General features: G+C 43.2%; 1 long non-coding RNA gene across 2 annotated transcripts in view; it reads left to right on the forward strand.

The window, feature by feature from the left end:
• The first annotated feature begins 511 nt into the window (after positions 1–511).
• LOC130308187 (uncharacterized) overlaps positions 512–17,013 on the forward strand; it is a 71,886-nt gene continuing 55,384 nt past the window's right edge. Inside the window, exons 1-3 of one of the 2 annotated variants that reach the window (XR_008857234.1) lie at positions 512–633; positions 1,089–1,211; positions 1,301–1,435. This is a non-coding gene — a long non-coding RNA (uncharacterized LOC130308187). Of the gene's footprint in view, positions 634–1,088; positions 1,212–1,300; positions 1,436–17,013 lie in introns of those variants that run through there. The other variant, XR_008857236.1, reaches the window with a different exon arrangement.

A 17,013-nucleotide genomic window follows, 5' to 3' on the forward strand; every position in this document is an offset into this window, starting at 1 on the left:
GGGAGAGATTTATCAATACCTGTCCAGAGGAAAAGTTGCTGAGTTGCCCATAGCAACCAATCAGATTGCTTCTTTCATTTTTCAGAGGCCTTTTCAAACATGAAAGAAGCTTCTGATTAGTTGCTATGGGCAACCCAGCAACTCTTCTTTTGGACAGGTTTTGATAAATCTCCCCCTTTGTCTGTTAAAGTAGAACTGCAGTGCTAAACTTTTAACTTTCCCTGTGCCTGGGCTGCAAAAACTAAAAAAGCAAACTTTAACTCACCTTCCTATGTTCCCCCATTGCTCCGGTATCGGCGTCCCGTTCCTCCGGCGCTGCTCGGCTCTGTGCTTCTTAGTCCAGCCCGGGCACAGGGAAAGTTAACAATTTAGCACTACATTTCCCCTTTAAGAATCTAGCTTGTGTCAGTTATCTCCAAACATCTCCTGTTAACTGTTAACAGTGGTGTAAGGACCTGAAACTAGTCAATCCAAAGTACTACAAATCCCAGCATCTCCAGTAAACTGCCACTGTGGCTTCTTACTACTTTCAGTTGCACCAGTGTAACCTTGTCTCCAGAACCTGAACTGTCACCTCTGTATCCAAAATCCCTGCATTTGAGGATGTCTTTCCAGGCATCAATTGGAGTTGCGGTAAGAGAATTGTCTGCAGGACTACCACCACCAACATCACCACACATCCCTTTTTATACCAATTTCCTGGCATCACAAACTGACCACCTGCCAGCTGAGTATCCTTAACCCAGTAGTCCACACTTACATTATCCCCTGCATACCACATATATAGGGGCAGTATGGCAGCTGGAGAAGATATGCCACTAAAATGGAGAAAACATCTCCTGTTAATGTTGGGTCTAAAGCTGAAATGCAGGAGCTGTCAGAATTGGAAATAACAACTTACTAGGCCTGTGGAAGCTTCAGCCTAGAGGAAACTCAAGTCTGGTGAGACATGCCAGCCAACTGGTGCTATGGAGCAGTAGGCTTCCAACAAGTCAGGGATGCAGTCGTCCTGCATTATTAGTTAGTGCTCAGCCAAACAGGATTTTGTTTTGTTGAAAGTGCCTATAGTTGCCAATGTTTGCCTTTAGGGAAGATGAAGAATAATGAAGAATAAAGCTGAATGAATCCTGATAAAATGGACATTGCTGTGTTTGGACTGCAATTTGTGGTGTGCCAATCATCTCAGATGCTGGAGATGGGGATCTCTGCAAGTGAGTAACATTATATCTATCTATCCACATGAAATATCACAGCATCATATCCAAATAGTGGTTATATCTCATATCTATCTATCTAATAGATAACAGAAGAAAAACCGCACATCCCTTTTCAATTTGCAAATGTCTTTCAAGTTGGTGCATGCAGATTCTGGAGCTTGGGTCAGGGGCCCACACACAATATAACAGCAAACAAGGATCTCTCCGCAGCACACAATAGATGAAAATGGTGATGTTTATTCCATAGTAAAAAAGTGTCTTTACAAAAGCGACGTTTCAAACAACTCAACCTGGTCTTTCATAGCTTGAGAAAGACCAGGTTCAGCTGTTTGAAACATCACTTTTGTAAAGACACTTTTTTTTTACTATGGAATAAATGTCACCATTTTCATTTATTGTGTGCTGCGGAGATATCCTTGTTTCCTATCTATGTACACAAATACAAGGAGATCTACAGAAGGAGAAAGATGCATGGGTGCAGGCAGCTGAAGGCCGACAAATCCCCCAATGAAAAAGTCCACTGCAGCATTCCAGTATAATGATAAGTGAGGAAGCTTTTATTCCATCACAACGTCAGTAGATGCAATGTTTTGATTGCCACATGCAACCTCTAACAGTAAGACTTTATATGGCCTAGATATTTGACAAAGTTGCTCCATTAACCATTAAGACATTAGTGTTACATTCTGTTTGCATGTAGCCATATACGGGGAGATTTATCAGATTGCTTTTTTCATTTTTAAAAAGCCTCTGAAAAATAAAATAAGTAATCTGGTTGTTGTGGGCAATTGGTCAACTTTTCCCATGCACAGGTTTTGATAAATCTGTCCTTCAGTCATTAAAAAATACTGTGGGATATTTCATTATTGTCTAATTTTAACCATTAAGCTTTTTGTGCTGTCACTATGAGAGTCATGTAGGCTTAGCATCTGGTACAAATATTTCTCACAGTGATGATTAGGAAGCAATAAATATGTGTTGTGAAATCAATGAAGGCATCTTCCCAAACATTGAAAAAACGGAATCTTGAATTAATAATTTAGTTGGAATGTGGGAAACATTTTCCATGCATTAATGCTACTTATACATTCAAAATCTAAATTGACATCATCATGTCTACGTAAGTATACATTGTAACACTGGAATATTGGATTCCACAGATCTATATTTCCACTTTTTTCAACTACTGATATGCCGCCGTAAGTGTCAGTCACAGTACAACTATAAGACACAGCTGTTGTAACCCCTCAAGTGCCAGTTTTACTTAACAGAGCAGAAACGGCATGTTCAAAATTTCTTCCATGTTGTAAGATTGTGCTGATGGCTGAACCCCTATAACCCATTAAAGACACAATCAAAAATCAGCAATTCTGGACATACATTGTGGAAAGTTTCCAGATGTTAGTCAATATATAATCAATTATCAAAATCTATTTGTGAACGTTAGAAAAACATGCATAAACTTTAAACCTTGAATCTAATAGATATAAAAGATCTACACAATTTCTGCCAAACATCTGGCAAATTAAGATATTGTTATATCTGAACAGTTTATTAATGACTGAGTCTAAATTTAGTATTAAAGAACCCTACAAATACATGCAAATTTAGTTTTTTTTTACAAATGGAAAATTTTACAAATTTTTACAAATGGAAAAAATTATCAAAAAGTCCCATCCAGACAGCAATTAGAGATAAAAACAACAGATCACTGCACAAAATATTGGTCGCCATATGGCTCCTATACAGAAATATAAAAGTGTTATAGGGGTAAAGGAGGATAATTTTAAGCATACTTTTTTTTTTCTACAAAAAGGTATAATTTTTTAAAAGTAGTGAAATAAAACAAAACCTATATGAATATGGTATTTTTGCAATTGTATGGACCTACAGAAGATAACATTCTAATTTTAGCCAACCAGTGCACTGAGCTTTTCCCTACAAACATTTTTTTTTTTTTGCTTTGCCATAGATTTTGTGGTAAAATTACATACTACTTTTTGTCACATATAAAACATCACAGACAAGTAGAGTGTTAATTTTAAGAGATATTTTTTTAATATACAACATCATTGTAACCTGGGGATCAAGGTAATTGAGCTAAGGTATTGAATACAAAATGGCTGAAATGACCTTTGGAACAAGTTAAATATAAGTTGAGCTAGCTGAATCCTATAGATAGAATTGCTAAGCCAAGAAGTATTTCATGACACACTATATACTATTTCAGGGGAATAGTCACGTTGAAGTACCATATATGTGAGGTTAGTAGTATCCAGTCAGATAACAATGTAGCCATGACATAATGTAATTACCCATGATATGTATGTATATATATATATATATATATATATTCAGCCAACCCACTAGGAGGAGATATATACTATATAGGTATATTTATTGTTATGACGAGCGCTCCGGTCTCTGCCTCTGGACCGGAGCGTCTGCCTCCCGCTGCAGCCCTGCGGGCCCCGGTCCTTCACCCTGGCCGGGGGCGCAATGTTCCTGGCTCCCGCGGTGGGGATGCGGGTCGCGTGGCGGCTCTTCCCCACACGCGATCCGCATCCCAGTCTCACTCACCTCTCCCCGCTCCGGTGTACGCCAGCCATGTATCCCGGCACGCGCGCCCCTGCTCTCTAGGGAGCGCGCACGCCGGCTGCATTAAGTTTAAAGGGTAAGTGCACCAATGATTGGTGCCTGGCCCAAATGGTTAATTTAGGGCCTATTATAAAAATATCCTGCCCCTTCCTGCCTTTGCCGGATCTTTGTGCCCTAGTGCCTTTGAGAAAGCGTTCCATATTGTGTATTTTGCCCTGCCTACTCGCCTTGAACCTTTGCCGCCTGCCCTGAACTCTGCTACGTCCGACTACGCTCCTGCCTGCTCCCTGTGTACCACGCCATATCAGCTGCCAGAGAGGTCGAGTTGCTACTGGAGGATACGACCTGGTGGTTACCGCCGCAGCAAGTCCATCCCGCTTTGCGGCGGGCACTGGTGAAAACCAGAAACCACTTACAACCGGTCCTCTGGTACAACCCGCGTCATCCCCTTTCTGGTCCAGAGGATCCACTACCAGTCCTTCCGGTTCGTGACATTTATGGATAGTAGACACAGGATTACTTAGGATAAACATGCCCACATATATAAAGGTCACACTTCAATCATAGTAAACACACCAATAGTTATGGAATATAAGGTTGGGACTTCAACGGAAGCTCAGCTAATGAAGGAAGCTAAGCTAATGAAGGAAGAAGCTAAGCTAAGTTAACCAAGGAGGAAGGAAGGCTAGGCCAAGCCAGACCAGACCAAGCCAGCCTGATGAAGGATGCTAACAGAGGAGGCCATCTTAGGAAATCCCAAGATGGATCCAACACACAGAAACCCCAGCTGCTGAGACAAGTCTAAGGACATGCCTACATAACTTACTACTTATACTAAAGGACTGTCTTTACATGGAGATGTCTTGTTTTATGTCTGCCATGATGTCAAGAAGATTATAATAAATGTATGTTTTTTTTATACAAGCAAGATCTCGCTCTTTCTCCATGGTTGACCGTGTCATAATGATCGGCATATTTAACATACAGTGAATGATGAAACAGTAGAGAGGTAATAAAACTGCATCCCCTCCCTGTAGAATGACCTCTAATGACCTCAGGTCCTGTCAATTGTTGTCTATGTCGATGGGTCCTGTTGTAAAGCATATCTCTCTGAATGCTGTTAAAGACAGCTCAGGCAAAATGACAGCCGATATAATAATGTACAAAAAACAAAGTAAAAAAAATACAATTAGAAAATTAAATAGATTAGTAAAAATAATTAAATATTAAATAGATTAGAAAAAAAGAGCATGATTAAGTATCTGTCTCTTATTAGTAAAAAAAAGAATCTGGTTGTCACATTCTCTTTAATTTATTCTTTGGAAGAATGCAAAAAAAATCCAAAAACTGCAATTTTGAGAGATGCAGTAATTAAATCACTTGTATAATATTGTAAAATACTTAAAGGGTAATTTACTTAGCTTGTGCATCATATACCAAAGAAGTACTTATCAATGCACCGTCTTATCTTGTCCCATCATAAGTAAGATCAGTTGATCAATCGAGCGCAGAGCACACAGATCAATATGGTTCTTTGGAACCATAATTATCCATATGAGGAATCTAATGATTCCTCCTAAAAGTTTCCTAAGGAGACTAAAAGTGTAAAAAAAAAGTTTAATTATTTTTTTTAAAACACACACATTAACCCCTTTCTTATAAAAAATTCCATGTAAAAAATATATAAACATAATAAAAATATATGTTGTATTGTCGCGTGTGTAAATGTCCGAACTATAAAAATATATTAAATATATTAAAATACTCTCTTGGACTTTGGAATGTTTCTGCGCGTACGCCATTGACCGTACGCGCAGAAACATTCCAAAGTCCAAGAGAGTATTTTTGGTCACTTTTTATACCATAAAATGCGATATAAAAGTCTGATCAAAACAATAATAGTACCGATTAAAACTTCAGATCATGGCACAAAAAATTAGCCCTCATACCGCCCCATATGCGGAAAAATTAAAAAGTTATTGGGGTCAGAAAAGGACAATTTTAAATGTATTAATTTCCGTTCATGTAGTTATGATTTTTTTCCAAAAGTACGACAAAATCAAACCTATATAAGTAGGGTATCATTTTAATGATATGGACCTACAGAATAAAGATAAAGTGTCATTTTTACCGAAAAATTTACTGCGTAGAAACGGAAGACCCCAAAATTTACAAAATTGTATTTTTTCTTCAATTTTGTTGCACAATGATTTTTTTTTCCTGTTTCGCCATCGATTTTTGGGTAAAATGACTAATGTCATTACAAATTAGAATTGGTGCCACAAAAAATAAGCCCTTATATGGATTTTAGGTCCAAAATTGAAAGGGTTATGATTTTTAAAAGGAAAGGAGGAAACAATGAATGTGCAAAAACAGAAAAATGCTTGGTCCTCAAGGGGTTAAACACTTCTTCAGATAAACAGGTACATATGATTCATAGAAATTGCTGATAGGGATTGCGCAAACAGTTTGAACTGGATGAAGATGCCTTTTTTTTTTATATTTGTTTGAATTAAACCATTATCATGTTTCTGGATAAGATCCAAAAATGTCTCTTGTTTGTTCTCATACCTAAAGCTTATATTAGTCAGATATAATAATAATTTATATTGATTATAGAATAGGCATACATTTCACAATTCACAAAGGCATCAATGTACCACCACCAAAATAGGTCAAGGTCTTTCACAATTGCCCACCACATGATCTTACAGGAATTGGTCCCTCTCCCACAGCCCTAGGCACATGTTAGCAAGTGGCATTTAGAATAATGCTCCATGTTTAGCCATGAAGAATAGAAGCTATTATTTTGTCAGCATATTGGGGTAGATTTATCAAAACCTGTCCAGAGGAAAAGTTGCTTAGTTGCCCATAGCAACCAATCAGATCGCTTCCTTCATTTTTGAAAAGGCCTCTGAAAAATGAAAGAAGCACTCTTATTGGTTGCTATGGACAATCCAGCAACTTTTCCTCTGGACAGGTTTTGATAAATCTTCCCCATTGTATGTATGGATTACAGGCATAAATGCATATTCCACAATTACTCTCAACGCTTTTAACCTCTTAAGGACCCAGCCATTTTACACCTTCGGACCCGGCCATTTTTTGAACATCTGACCACTGTCACTTTAAACATTAATAACTCTGGAATGCTTTTAGTTATCATTCTGATTCCGAGATTGTTTTTTCGTGACATATTTTTTGGTAACTTGCATCCTTTCTTGGTGAAAAATCCCAAAATTTTATGAAAAATTAGAAAATTTTGCATTTTTCTAACTTTGAAGCTCTCTGCTTGTAAGGAAAATGGATATTCAAAATATATATTTTTTTTTATTCACATATACAATATGTCCACTTTATGTTTGCATCATAAAATTGACAAGTTTTTACTTTTGGAAGACACCAGAGGGCTTCAAAGTTCAGCAGCACTTTTCCAATTTTTCACAAAATTTCCAAACTCACTATTTTTCAGGGACCAGTTCAGGTTTGAAGTGGATTTGAAGGGTCTTCATCTTAGAAATACCCCACAAATGACCCCATTATAAAAACTGCACCCCCCCCCCCAAAGTATTCAAAATGACATTCAGTCAGCATTTTAACCCTTTAGGTGTTTCACAGGAATAGCAGCAAAGTGAAGGTGAAAATTCACAATCTTCATTTTTTACACTCGCATGTTCTTGGGGTACCTCCGTAGTCAGGAGAAATTGCATTAAAAATTTTGGGGGGCTTTTTCCCCCTTTTTACCTCTTGTCAAAATGAAAAGTATAGGGCAACACCAGCATGTTAGTGTAAACAAATTTTTTTTTTACACTAACATGCTGGTGTAGACCCCAACTTCACCTTTTCATAAGGGGTGAAAGGAGAAAAAGCCCCCCAAAATTTGTTAGGCAATTTCTCCCGAGTACGGCGATACTCCATATGTGACCCTAAACTGTTGCCTTGAAATACGACAGGGCTCCAAAGTGAGAGCGCCATGTGCATTTGAGGCCTGAATTAGGGATTTGCATAGGGGTGGACATATGGGTATTCTACGCCAGTGATTCCCAAACAGGGTGCCTCTCGCTGTTGCAAAACTCCCAGCATGCTTGGACAGTCAACGGCTGTCCAGCAATACTGGGAGTTGTTGTTTTGCAACAGCTGGAGGCTCCATTTTGGAAACAGTGGCATACTAGACGTTTTTCCTTTTTATTGGGAAGGGGAGGGGGGCTGTGTAGGGGTATATGTATATGTAGTGTTTTTTACTTTTTATTTTATTTTGTGTTAGTGTAGTGTTTTTAGGGTACAGTCACATGGGTGGGGGATTACAGCGAGTTTCCCGCTGCGAGTTTGAGCTGCCGGCAAAATTTGCTGCATCGCAAACTTGCAGCCTGATACTCACTGTAAGCCCCCTGCCCATGTGAATGTACCCTGTACATTCACAGGGGTGGGGGGGAACCTCCAGCTGTTGCAAAACTACAACTCCCAGCATGCACAGTCTATCAGTGCATGCTGGTAGTTATAGTTTTGCAACAGCTGGAGGCACACGGGTTGGGAAACACTGAGTTAGGAAACAGACAATGTTTCCCAACCAGTGTGCCTTCAGTTATTGCAAAACCACTACTCCCAAACATTCTCAGGCATGCTGGAAGTAGTAGTTCGCAACATCTTTAGAGCCAGATGTTGCCGAACTACAACTCCCAGCATGCTTGGAGTTGTAGTTTTGCAACATCTGGAGGACTACAGTTTGCAGACCACTAATACAGTGGTTCCCAATCTGTGCCCTTCCAGATGTTGCAAAACTACAACTCCCAGTATGCCAAAATTGTCCAGGCATGCTGTGAGTTGTAGTTCTGCAAAATCTGAAGGGCCAGATGTTACAGAAATACAACTCCCAGCATGCCTGGACAGTAAGGGCATGCTGAGGATGTGTAGTTTTGAAACATCTGGAAGGGCACAGTGGTCTCCAAACTGTGGACCTCCAGATGTTGCAAAACTGCAACTCCCAGCATGCCCAGATGCAAAGGGCTGTCTGGGCATGCTGGGAGTTGTAGTGTAAGGGGACCACATGGAGCAGTCCAGATCACTTTACCGCGGTCTGGACTGCTGCAAAGGTCCCGCGACACCGCCGAAGATCAACTCACCTGTCGCCGCTGCCGCCGTCTCCGCCGCTGGGATCCGGGTTTTCAGGGACGAGGTAAGTACTGGGTCCCCAGCACTCCCCCGTCCCCCGCTGTGTCCTCTGGTCTTCCTCCCATCCTCTCCGGACTTCCAAGGGCCGGGCAGGGCGGGAGGAAGTAACCGCCCCCCTGCGATTATTTGGTTAGCTAACCGAAGAATCGCAAGGGATAGGAGGAGGTGGGAGGCTTGCCACCTCGCTCCTAGCCTTCAGCATGGTCCTGGCTGTCTGTGACAACCGGGATCATGCAAAATTACTGGGCGTTCGGGTTCCAGAGACCCGATCACCCCAGTATCGCCGCAGATCGCAGGGGCGATTTCCCTCGCGATTTGCGGCGATCGCCGACATGGGGGGCAGACATGGCCCCCCTCGGCATTTGCCCTGGATGAAGCATTTCAGCAGGCATCCGCTTCCGATCTCTGCCCGGTGCGCGGCAGGGATTGGAAAACGCCAGGGCATATGGATACGCCCTGGGTCCTTAAGGCCTTAAGAGGTTAAATGCATAGTTATGTTAAACTTAGGTAGAAATACTATGTCTGATTAAAACCCGAAAATTTGCATTATTTAGGGTTTAGATGCTATGTTGTGTTTACTCTCAGTGCTTTTCAATGCCTAGTTATGTTAAACACAGATATATAGAAATGCTATGATTTATCAAACTGTTTGAGAGAAAAAGTGGAGTGATTTTCCCATAGCAACCAATCACAGTTCAGCTTTCACTTTACCTGAGCTCATTAGCTGAGCTGTGATTGGTTGCTGTGGGAAAATCACTCTACTTTTTCTCTCAGTTTGATAAATCTCCCTATTAAGTTATCCTGGGCAACCCTGACTTCATCTTAGTATTCTCAGTACTTACACCTTTCATTCAGGCACCACTCCTTTTGCTATTATTACCAAGCTTGCAAAAGCCTAGTCTGTCTGACAATGTTTAACCCCTTAAGGGCCACATTTTCATTTTTGCACTTTCGTATTTTCCACCTCACCTTCTAAAAATCAGAATGCTCTCAATTTTGCACCTACAGACCCATATGAGGGCTTTATTTTTTGCGACACCAATTATACTTTGTAATGACATAAATAATTTCACCACAAAATCTACAACTAAACAACAACAAAAAAAAACTTTGTAGGGCAAAATTGAAAAAAAAATGCCATTTTGTAACTTTTGGTGGCTTCCGATTCTACATGGTGCACTTTTTGTTAAAGGGGTATTCTGGGCAAAAACATTTTATCCTTTATCCAAAGGATAGGGGATAAGATGTCTGATCACGGGGGGCCTGCTTCTGAGAACCCCCCCACCCGCGTGATCTCCCTGCAGCACCCTCCGGGTTTCCGGGACTGGGGACGTGATGTAATGCCACACCCCCTCCATTCATGTCTATGAGAGTAGGTATGACGGCCGTCTACAAGCCGCTGTCACGCCCCCTCCCATAGACATGAATGGAGGTCAATTGTGGAGGTTTCCAAAACTGGAGATTCAGCACCCGCATAGAATGTGGGTGCTGCAGGGAGGTCGCGGTGGGTCTCAGCAGCGGGCCCCCCACGATCAGACATATTATCCCCTATCCTTTGGATAGGGGATAAAAAGTTTTTGCCCAGAATACCCCTTTAACTTTTCGGTGATGTCCGGTATTAGCCGCAGGTTCTGGTTGCTGATAGCAACTGGGACACACTGGGTATGAAGTGCGCTCAGCTTCTGAGCACTGCATACAACGGGAGCGGGCAATGGATGTAAATATACATCCATTGTCCTTAAGGGGTTAAAAGTTCTACAAGCTACTGTCACCCCAAAGTTCTTAGATAATATTTACCATAAGACACAATTGGAAACCTTCAAATAAATCCATATTCCCAGAATATACTTGAAACTGGGCTTACACTTCTGGTCACATTCACCTCTTAGAGACTTACAGTAGACAATTCAGATACTGGTATAGGGGGAGATTTATCAAAACTTGTGCAGAGGAAAAGTTGTCCAGTTGCCCAATAGCAACCAATCAGATTGCTTCTTTCATTTTTAAAATGGCCTCTGGAAAATAAAAGAAGCAATCTGATTGGTTACTATGGGCAACTGGTCATCTTTTCCTCTGCACAGGTTTTGATAAATCTCCCAAATAGTGTATGGTCCTAAATACACAGCTGGAACAGAAATCAGGCTCCAACTATAAAACTTATTATTTATTAGTATGTAGTTAAATATTGACAAACAAGACCTTAAAACATAAAATGGGCAAAAAAAAATTCTGAGAAGGTAAGACATATAGTAAAAATCTCAAAGGGTGCCACAATAAACACTATATATAGCCAAAAATAAAAAGCAGCTGAAGTAAATGTCACCTGTCAGCATATTTCAGTAGTATACTGTGGCCCTTAGAAATGTCCCAACACTTTTCCCAGTAATATTAGGGTTTGTCAGGGGACTAATTAACACGGAGTACTGAGACATTCTAGTTGCAAACCATGCAAACACCAACTAGACATAATCATATTGGGCCAATACCCCTGGTTCAATTGTAGACTACTCACGAAGATATCACCAGGCTGGATGATGAGGCTTCATGATGTAAGGTAGCATCAGGGCTGTAGTAATAACACCTTTTTCCAATCAGCATGGCAGGTGAATAACTGTATGTATCAGCTAATGCCCTGTTAACTGGTTTAATAACAAGAATTGTAGGGGACACAATATACCACTGACAGGGGCAGACCTATAGGGGATGCAGAGGTAGCAGTTTCCTCAGGTCCCTGGTGCTTAAGGGGGCCCAAAGGCACCTCTACCCCATAAAAAAACACCAGCATTATAAATGGCCCACAGTAGACATGGGGCCTTGTGATGGGCCTGTAGAGGACATGATCCTGTACTACCCTTAGGCCTTGTCAGGTTGAGTCCCTCAGTGACCTGGGGGCTCCCCTGCATGGTCTCTCCTGTTGTTCCATAATGTTTTGTATATCACTTTAATGCCTAGACAGCATCCTTATGCATAGGTAGTACAGAGGACCTGTGGGAGGTCTCAAGGACCTTGTAAGTCTGCAGCTTGACCAATGGGCTTTAGTCCAGCCCCTCGACTATATAAAGGGGCGACCATTACAATTTCTCTCAGATTCAATCTGCTACTGAGCACAACAAACACCAGAGATCTCAGTGCAAGTGATCAGCATCTGGAAGACCCCAAAAGCTACAGTCATTCCTGTAAGTATCAAGTCTATGTCTGCTGTCACTGAAACTAGTCAAGTCCTGCATATAGTCATGTCAAGTCCAATCTCGAGTCAAGTTAATTACAAGTATATTGGTCCAGCAAGCTGCAAGTTCCTTCTGGGTCCTGACCACCTCTCTGGGAAATCTGGCCTTAGCTGTGAAGATAATTCCATCTATCCTATACTCAGTAAAGCCTCTGTTTGACCATAACTGGTTGTGGACTCTCATTTCACTACTAGCAACTGGGATAGCGGAGGAACCGGGGTGTGGTGTTCCGGAATCCTAAAACCACACTGGCGTCATGAACACTAGGGGTTAACAACATCTTGCCCCCGGGGTTAATACCATCTGATCCCACCACTCACACCGCTACACCCGTGGTCCCGCCATACACCCGTGGGTCACCACAATCTTGGGTCATGAACAGGACATGGGTGTGTGCCTTAACCACTCAGCCACCCAGTCAAATCAAGTCAGGCCACCCATTAACAAGATACGGGTGTGTGCTGAAGGCAAGTTGCCACAAGTCCTTCCCCCCCAGTCTGAACAGTGTCCAGGTAAAAAATTGCATGCAGTTGCGAAAAAGTGTACGGGACTGTGTTACTAACGTGTGTTTATGCCGTGGTGCAGATAAGGTAGTGGGGAAGGTGAAGAAGAGACTGTTAATTGTTATTGCCGGTGTGTGAAGTCTGTACCTGAAGGGGTTAAACAGAGTCCAGTGTTTCTCGCGAACGGGAGCGGTCACAGCTCCGACCTCTCAGTCCCCAGTGGTGATGCCTCTTCAGTGTGCAAGGAGGAACTAAAGGCCCGACCCTTTTTGCCAGGGGGGGCGGATGAAGAGGGTGCATCGCTGAGTCGCTTCCGGTATCAAGCCACGCTGATGACGTCAATCCAACTGGCGGCCATCTTGTCGAAGACCGACATAAAAGGTGAAGCGGAGCCTGACCTCTTCAGTCTAAAGGAAGCGCTGGCAAAGCGGAAGAAGAGTGGAAGAGTCACAGCGATCCACGTGCACCAACAGTCCCAAGACTGAGCCAGAGCCCCTTGCCCAGGGGACCAAAGCAGGAAGATCCCTGGAAGCTGCGCAATGAAGTCCTGTGGCTGCGCCCAGCTCCGGAGGTCCCGATAAAGTACCCGCTGCTGAGCAGACTCTGCCAACGCCTAGGAAATGTAAGTAACTGGTACCGGGGGTCCCCTGCATAAACCCTTTAGTGCCCAGCAGTACTCCTAAAGACTTACATCCTAAGGGGAAAGCACTAGAAGGGGGGTCCCACCTAGTCCAATCCAGGCCGCTGCAGCCCCAACGATCCAGGCCGCAGCAGCCCCACACAAATCATCTTAAGGAGACAGCGCACTCAATTTCTATTAAAGAGACAGCGTGACTTTTCCCAGATCTCCCTGACAGGTTGCAACAGTTGTCCCTCAGGCCCGAGGAAGTCTGTCACCTGATTCCACTACCAGAGGACGACGACTGGCCAGCAACCCCGGAAGGGGAAAGTCCCAAGTCATCTGAGAGTGTGCTTAGGCCTACTCCTGAGAGCGAGGAGGTTTGGCCTAGTCAGCAGGCATCAACGGAAGTGCCTCGTCCTACTCTAGCTGTTGTGGAGGTTTGGCCAGCCCACCAGGCACCAACTGCTCATCCCCCAGCAGCCAGAAGGATCTTGCCTCGCGGTTATGCATAGGACATAAATGTACATCCTGGTGCGTAAAGTACCAGCACACCAGGACAGCGTCGTTAAGGGGTTAAAGGACAGGGAGTGATTGTAACTGATGTGTTTAATAAGGGGGCTGAAGAATTCATACAAGGGATGAACATCAAGAGACACCGTTTTTCTGATAGATTCGTTGCAAGCCTCTCTCCCTTACATGTCCCCCTCAGGCCAGTGGGCTGCATAGCACCACTTAAAGGTTCTTCAAGTGGAGCAGAACTTTGCCAATCAAGGAGAAGAAGTTTGCAAAGTCAGGATTCAAGACATCAGTTCGGTGACCCTACAACCTAACATTGGTGACAGACCTGTGGTGCCGTGCACATCCGGGAGTGAGAAATAAGGACTATCAAGCCCTATTAGAGCCTATACAGCTAGAAGATTGTACATTAGTTCGAGCCCCAAGTAGCCTGGTCACAGTTGTCAACAGGAGAGTTCCAGTTCAACTAGTCAATCTGTCCAGTGCGGCTACAGTTTTGCCAAAGTACACCACAATGGCCCAGTTGTATCTTCAGGAGTCAAGAGACATTTTATCTGCACGCAAAGTGGCTGGACAACGAGCAGCTCAAGTGGCTCCAGGTTCTGCAGAAAGTTCCCCTGAACCCTGGTGGGAGCAACTTCAGGTGAGAGATGAAAACACCCCGAAATATCAAGTCAACAGGGTTCTCAGTGTCACAAAAAGGTACCAAGAAGTGTTAAGTAAACATCCTACAGACTTTGGCCGTACGTCTATGATCCAACATCGGATTTTAACAGGTGACAAGCCACCTATCAAAGAGAGGCATTGTCCAGTCACACCATGCATGTATCAAACTGTAAAGAAGATGTTAGTCAACATGAAGGACACAGACATCATTCAGGAACATCAGAGTCCCTGGGCGGCACCCTTGGTCCCAGTCAAAAAGAAGGATGGGACCATCCGTTTCTGTGTCGACTATAGGAAACTGAATGATATCACCCATAAGGATGCTTATCCTCTTTCAAGAATCGAGGAATCACTCACCGCTCTTGGGTTGGCCACTTACTTCTCCACCTTGGACTTAACCAGTGGGTATTGGTAAGTGCCTATGGCTGTTGAAGACTGGGAGAAGACAGCCTTTGTGACCCCAATGGGATTGTTCCAGTTCAAGAGTATGCCGTTCAGACTGGGAAATGCCCCTACAACTTTCTAATGGCTGATGGAGCGCTGCTTGGGTCATTTGAATTTTCAGAGTGTTCTGCTATACCTTGATGATGTCATCATATACTCTAAGTCCTACCAGGAGCACCTTGGTCATCTGTCGGACATCTTCCAAGTATTTATCTAACATGGATTAAAAGTCAAGCCATCCAAGTACCATCTGTTCAAACCTCAGGTACACTACCTAGGTCATGTTGTCAGTACTGAGGGAGTCTAGCCTAACCCCGACAAGGTGGAAATTGTCAATAACTGGCCCACCCCTCCCACGGTGAATAATGTCTGGAGTTTCCAGGGATTTTCCAGGCTATTGCCACCGCTTCATTCCTCGCTGTGCTCAGATTGCAGAACCCCACACAGCCCTCCTGCGGGGTACAGCGAAAGAGAACTACAGTGGGACGCTACCTGTGGACTCGACCAAGGAGCAAGAGACAGCATTCCAAGCCCTGAAACACCTGTTGACAGAACCACCCATCCTGACATATCCAGACTACAGCTTTGAAGGTTAGGGGCGGTCCTATCCCAAGTCCAAAAAGGACAAGAGCGAGTGATAACCTATGACAGTCATAATCTGTGAGGAGCAGAGAAGAAAGATGCAAATTATAGCTCCTTCAAGCTGGAACTCCTGGCCCTCGTATGGGCTGTGACTGAGAAGATTTAAAGATCATTTGGCTGCCACACCGTTCACCATTCTATCCAGATAAAAATCCACTGGCCCACCTGAACACCGCCAAACTGGGTGCCATTGAACAGCATTGGGCTTCAAGGTTGGCCAATTATGACTTCACCTTTAAGTACAGAAATGGCAAGTCGAATGTCAACGCCAATGTACTGTCTCGGATGACCCCTGGCGAAGAACCACCTGTCAAAGACAAGTGGGAAGACTTGAAGATGCCCCCATTCTACCAGAGATTCATGAGTAAAAATGTTGTCACCCTAGAAGAGGGCGAATCTAGGTCCGAGAAGGTCCAGGAAGACTTGTACACCTGGAAGACTCTACAAGACAAAAGTCGAGTCATGGAGGATCTGTTGGACTACTTTCTAATGAAAAAGGTTCCAGCCCATCTATGCCGGGCTCAGAGCGACTGTGAACTGAAGCATCTGTAGCAACAAAGGAAGCGACTGGTCATGCACAAGGGACTGTTGTACCGAAACTCTTTGGATCTAGTGTCAGGTGAACGACTTCATCAGATCCTGGTACCTAACCTACCTGGTGCCTAACATTAGAGATGAGCGAACTTTTGAAAAATTTGGTTCGGCAGATTCACCAAATAAAAAAAATAAAAAATTTCGATCTGAATTTATTTGAGGCGTATCTATATTAAAAACGGCTATTTCTGTCCTACAGAGAGCCTCAATAGGGGAGTAGAACACTTTGCTGTGTTCTAACACGCATATGGAGTGTGCTGGGTTAGTGAAATAATACTGTTATTCAGAATGACATGCAAATTACCGGCATCTCTTTTAGAATCACTGCCGCAGAGCGGCACAATGACAGAGCCTGGAGGTGGTATCAGTATGAGGAGACCATATAGTGGCTGAATGACACAGCGTGGAGGTGTTGGCAGCATGAGGAGACCATATAGTGGCTGAATGACACAGCATGGAGGTGTTGGCAGCATGAGGAGACCATATAGTGGCTGAATGACACAGCTTGGATGAGGCTAAAGCATGAGGAGACCATATAATGGCTGAATGACATAGATTGGATGAGGCTAAAGCATGAGGAGACCATATAGTGGCTGAATGACACAACTTGGATGAGGCTGAAGCATGAGGAGACCATATAATGGCTGAATGACACAGCTTGGATGAGGCTGAAGCATGAGGAGAACATATAGTGGCTGAATGACACAGCGTGGAGGTGTTGGCAGCATGAGGAGACTATATAGTGGCTGAATGACACAGCATGGAGGTGTTGGCAGCATGAGGAGACCATATAGTGGCTGAATAACACAGCTTGG

The sequence above is a fragment of the Hyla sarda genome, chromosome 1 (genome assembly GCF_029499605.1).
Source record: "Hyla sarda isolate aHylSar1 chromosome 1, aHylSar1.hap1, whole genome shotgun sequence".
NCBI classification, from domain to species: domain Eukaryota; kingdom Metazoa; phylum Chordata; class Amphibia; order Anura; family Hylidae; genus Hyla; species Hyla sarda.